This window comes from Lactuca serriola, chromosome 8 (genome assembly GCF_051521515.1).
Source record: "Lactuca serriola cultivar US96UC23 chromosome 8, Lser_US96UC23_V15, whole genome shotgun sequence".
NCBI classification, from domain to species: domain Eukaryota; kingdom Viridiplantae; phylum Streptophyta; class Magnoliopsida; order Asterales; family Asteraceae; genus Lactuca; species Lactuca serriola.
In genome coordinates this window covers 39,340,725-39,346,724 of record NC_136415.1, presented here as the reverse complement: position 1 = coordinate 39,346,724, position 6,000 = coordinate 39,340,725, and positions in this window count along the sequence as shown.

Genomic DNA, 6,000 nt, shown 5'->3' with positions numbered 1-6,000 from the left:
GAAAACCTCTTTACCCTCAAGGAATTTTTAATCGAGCAACCCAAGCATACATATTCTAGAAAATTACAATTTTTCGATACCACTATGGAATTCTTTGAATTCTTCACTTCTTTGAACATTTCATCTTTGATATCTTTGAATTCACCAACTTGTACTAGCTTTTGGTATCTTCAACTTTTTTGGATTTTTGGAATTTTGATCTTTGAACTTCATACTTAACTTTGATGCTCCAAAATTCTTATAACTTTTCTTGTAATTCTCTTTTTTTTTCATGTATTTCTCACTTTTTTTTTTCACTCAAATCCCTACATGCTTAAGCAGGGGCGCTCAATCTCAACCTTTATTGGCTAATGATAAAAATTTTCCTGGATACATTTCAGGTTTAGGCTGCTAAACATATTGCATCCCTCAGGCCGAGCAAGGTCGTGTTTTTGTCTCATGATTTCACTGGAATAAGGAAGCCACAAATGCACTACAACGTATATAGGCTCAACTAAACATTTGGGTCTTCATAGAATCATCAAATATAATACTAGCATGATCCCTAACTGCTTTACCAAAATTTTCTAAATTAATCCTAGCAATTTTAATGCAAAAATTTCAAAATTAACTAAAATTTCAAGATTTTCGAAATTTAACTAAAATTTTAACTAATATAACCAACCCCCTACCCCACACTTAATTTATGCAATGTCCTCATTGCATATTATGCATGATAAAGAACAATAAAAATAAGAAGAGAATTGGAACAAACTCCCCTGGGATAGTAGTGGCGAGGTTGATATCTCTTCTCTTTAGCTCCATCTTCAATTGACTTTAGACATGGGAACAGCTCATCCATGTCTTGGGTGTCAAAGTCTCGTGTGGTATAGCCTTTATAAAAGCTCCAAATATAAGGGAAAAACTCTTGGAAATGCTCGGAAAATGATCTTCAAAGAATAGAACCAATGCCCATATCAAATGTCATCAAATCTTCAGCTAAAAAGTAAGAAGAATGAGCGACTCGTCGAGTAAGTATGTAAACACGCCGAGTTGAAGCGTAAATGGCAGAAGAATCATGAATTTTCACATGGACTCAGCGAGTCCATAAGATGCACTCGACGAGTAGACCGCTGTGTGACAAAAAATTTATTCTGCCCAAGTCCGTTTCTGATGTATGGGGGTTATATAAACTAATAATTATTCCCTCATTTTTCTTCAGGGAATAAACACTCTATAACCCTTCTATCAATTGGACTCATAACTTGACTCAAAACTTCGTTTCCTCTCTTGCCTAGACTCGATTTCTCGCTTCATTTAGCCTTGACTCTAGACCCTCACATGCATCCTTACACTCAAACTGAAAAGATCAAAAACAAAAACCAAGTAATAAAAAAACATTAAAATAAAAAATCCTAAATTATCCTTAAACACGAAAAGTTTAGAACGAAAAAGAAAAGAAAACTCTAATGACGGGTTGCCTCCCGCAAGCGCTTCTTTTTGTGCGAGTCTTGAGCTGGACTCCCAACTTAATAAACTTCCAATAAACTCATTGCCAATCCATCTGTTGCATTGAATATTTTCTTTGGTGGACCAATTTGTAAAATTTGACTCTTTGCTTCTAAAATTGGCCAAACGAGCTTTAATACATAAAACCCAAGAATTCTGACAAGGGTTGGGACCGGTCGGGTACTAATTAGAAATGGATCGCGCTTCAGAACTTTCTCCAAAGTTGGAATCGTCACCCCATGCTTTGAAACACAAACCGGAAGAACAGGGGACCATGTCATGGTAATGGTCAAACCACAACTTGGTTCCTGCAATTCAGCTTGTTCTTGTTCTTCGTCTGACCTCTCTGCTAGCAACCTTTGCAGCTCCTCCAAGTCTCTTTCTGGATTAAATTCATCATCTTGTAAATCTAGCTCTTGTGACTCAGATTGTTCTTGATCGTTAGACAAGATGATATCTAACCATCTATCAAATTTCTTCAAATCTTCATCCGAGTCATAATCCTCATCTTCCTGCACTACTTCCTCAAGAAAAGCATCAAAAGCATCGAGATTTGGAAAATACATAATAAAAAATAAAGATAAAAATTAAACTAAATAAAAAAATAATCAATAAAATAAAACCGATAACAATTAGCAAATAAAATTAACTATTTGAACCGTTCCCCGGCAACGGCGCCAAAAACTTGATGTGTGTAAAACCCACTAGTTTTAAACCTACTTTTAATTATCAAATAACACACAAAAGGCAGTGAACCTATCAATTGTGGTATAGTTCAAGCAAGTAGGGTATCGAACACAGGGAACGGCAAATTAAATACTAAAACCTAATTTATCTAGTTTAACTAATAAGTAGGGGTTTTCTCTAGTTTTACAAGACTAGAAACTTACTAATTATTACTAACTTAAACTAGAAAACAAAGACTTGACTAGATTCAATAACGGAGAAATACTTCTATTTAGTTCAACTTAATTGATCCTATGGTTGATTTCAAGGTAAAAGTGCAATGAATTAATTCTTTTGCTAGTTACTGATTCAATTAATTAATTCCGTATTCACTTCATTAATCCTTAGCAAATAAATCAATTTAAACAATGGCCAGTTGTCTATTTCAATTAAATTTACTAGATATAATATTCGGGTTAAGTTAGACTTGCAATAGCTAATTAATTTATTTTTTAATTAACTTCTTGTTTAATGGTCATCTCACAAGCTTGCACATAAATTTACTTGATTTTCTTATTAATCCTAGTTTCATGTTCATTACACTAGACATATGACTAAAAGTGTTCACCAAGCATATGAGATTGATAACTAATAGATGTTCATGCTAATTAATTATCTCCCTATTAACAGAAAATCAATTATCATTCATACACAAGGTTCTTTAGCAAGCTAAAATAACTAAATTAACCAACATAGAATTAATCCTACCAAGAATCAAACCATATTACCAATTTCGTATCCCCAAATAGAAGTTTAAAGAATTTAGCTCATAACTAAGGTAAATAACAGCAAACAAATAAGTTCAAGTTGCTTAATCATGTTGACAAAACAAAAGAAACAAATAGAATGGTGGAATTATGCCTTAATTACTCCCGGAATTGGATTCTAGCTTCCTTGGTCGACTTCTAGGGTTCTTCTGGCTTCTTATTCGCAGCTAAGCACTTCTGAATCGTCCCCGAACTTCTTGCTCTCGATCTGTGGAATAATCTTTAAATAAGCGGTTCGACTCGTCGAGTCAAGTGGTGACTCGTCGAGTCCCTCTCACATTCTACGTATTGCGATAACTATCTGGAATCCCGAGTCGTTATCCTTCTGATTCCTCGACCGGACTCGTCGAGTAGATATATGACTCGACGAGTAGAAGCTTCTTTTTCAGTGTTTTCCTTCTTCGTTCCACTCTCAATCTTCTTACCGCTTCTCTTGCTTCCTTTTACTTCGAACTTCATCTTTGGACTGAAAACCATAATTTAACACTTTTAAGTACCTTTTGTCCATAATATGCGATAATTTAGCCAATATATGAATAAAAAAACTATACTAAATACACACTAAATATGCACATATCAAAATACCCCACACTTGTCTTTTGCTTGCCCCCAAGCAAAACTGAATTTTAATCATATTAGAATTATGTATAACAACTCCAATCTAACCCAGCCATTATGCCAAGACCGCAACGCATGTATTTGTGTCTAAAATTTTTCCTAAAGAACCCCCCATATTCCAAATACTCACAATCCTCATAAACATTCACCCACTCACCCCGAACTATGCTCATTTTATGCAACCCTCCGAATCCATCCGCAGAAAACCTCTTTACCCTCAAGGAATTTTTAATCGAGCAACCCAAGCATACATATTCTAGAAAATTACAATTTTTCGATACCACTATGGAATTCTTTGAATTCTTCACTTCTTTGAACATTTCATCTTTGATATCTTTGAATTCACCAACTTGTACTAGCTTTTGGTATCTTCAACTTTTTTGGATTTTTGGAATTTTGATCTTTGAACTTCATACTTAACTTTGATGCTCCAAAATTCTTATAACTTTTCTTGTAATTCTCTTTTTTTTTCATGTATTTCTCACTTTTTTTTTTCACTCAAATCCCTACATGCTTAAGCAGGGGCGCTCAATCTCAACCTTTATTGGCTAATGATAAAAATTTTCCTGGATACATTTCAGGTTTAGGCTGCTAAACATATTGCATCCCTCAGGCCGAGCAAGGTCGTGTTTTTGTCTCATGATTTCACTGGAATAAGGAAGCCACAAATGCACTACAACGTATATAGGCTCAACTAAACATTTGGGTCTTCATAGAATCATCAAATATAATACTAGCATGATCCCTAACTGCTTTACCAAAATTTTCTAAATTAATCCTAGCAATTTTAATGCAAAAATTTCAAAATTAACTAAAATTTCAAGATTTTCGAAATTTAACTAAAATTTTAACTAATATAACCAACCCCCTACCCCACACTTAATTTATGCAATGTCCTCATTGCATATTATGCATGATAAAGAACAATAAAAATAAGAAGAGAATTGGAACAAACTCCCCTGGGATAGTAGTGGCGAGGTTGATATCTCTTCTCTTTAGCTCCATCTTCAATTGACTTTAGACATGGGAACAGCTCATCCATGTCTTGGGTGTCAAAGTCTCGTGTGGTATAGCCTTTATAAAAGCTCCAAATATAAGGGAAAAACTCTTGGAAATGCTCGGAAAATGATCTTCAAAGAATAGAACCAATGCCCATATCAAATGTCATCAAATCTTCAGCTAAAAAGTAAGAAGAATGAGCGACTCGTCGAGTAAGTATGTAAACACGCCGAGTTGAAGCGTAAATGGCAGAAGAATCATGAATTTTCACATGGACTCAGCGAGTCCATAAGATGCACTCGACGAGTAGACCGCTGTGTGACAAAAAATTTATTCTGCCCAAGTCCGTTTCTGATGTATGGGGGTTATATAAACTAATAATTATTCCCTCATTTTTCTTCAGGGAATAAACACTCTATAACCCTTCTATCAATTGGACTCATAACTTGACTCAAAACTTCGTTTCCTCTCTTGCCTAGACTCGATTTCTCGCTTCATTTAGCCTTGACTCTAGACCCTCACATGCATCCTTACACTCAAACTGAAAAGATCAAAAACAAAAACCAAGTAATAAAAAAACATTAAAATAAAAAATCCTAAATTATCCTTAAACACGAAAAGTTTAGAACGAAAAAGAAAAGAAAACTCTAATGACGGGTTGCCTCCCGCAAGCGCTTCTTTTTGTGCGAGTCTTGAGCTGGACTCCCAACTTAATAAACTTCCAATAAACTCATTGCCAATCCATCTGTTGCATTGAATATTTTCTTTGGTGGACCAATTTGTAAAATTTGACTCTTTGCTTCTAAAATTGGCCAAACGAGCTTTAATACATAAAACCCAAGAATTCTGACAAGGGTTGGGACCGGTCGGGTACTAATTAGAAATGGATCGCGCTTCAGAACTTTCTCCAAAGTTGGAATCGTCACCCCATGCTTTGAAACACAAACCGGAAGAACAGGGGACCATGTCATGGTAATGGTCAAACCACAACTTGGTTCCTGCAATTCAGCTTGTTCTTGTTCTTCGTCTGACCTCTCTGCTAGCAACCTTTGCAGCTCCTCCAAGTCTCTTTCTGGATTAAATTCATCATCTTGTAAATCTAGCTCTTGTGACTCAGATTGTTCTTGATCGTTAGACAAGATGATATCTAACCATCTATCAAATTTCTTCAAATCTTCATCCGAGTCATAATCCTCATCTTCCTGCACTACTTCCTCAAGAAAAGCATCAAAAGCATCGAGATTTGGAAAATACATAATAAAAAATAAAGATAAAAATTAAACTAAATAAAAAAATAATCAATAAAATAAAACCGATAACAATTAGCAAATAAAATTAACTATTTGAACCGTTCCCCGGCAACGGCGCCAAAAACTTGATGTGTGTAAAACCCACTAGTTTT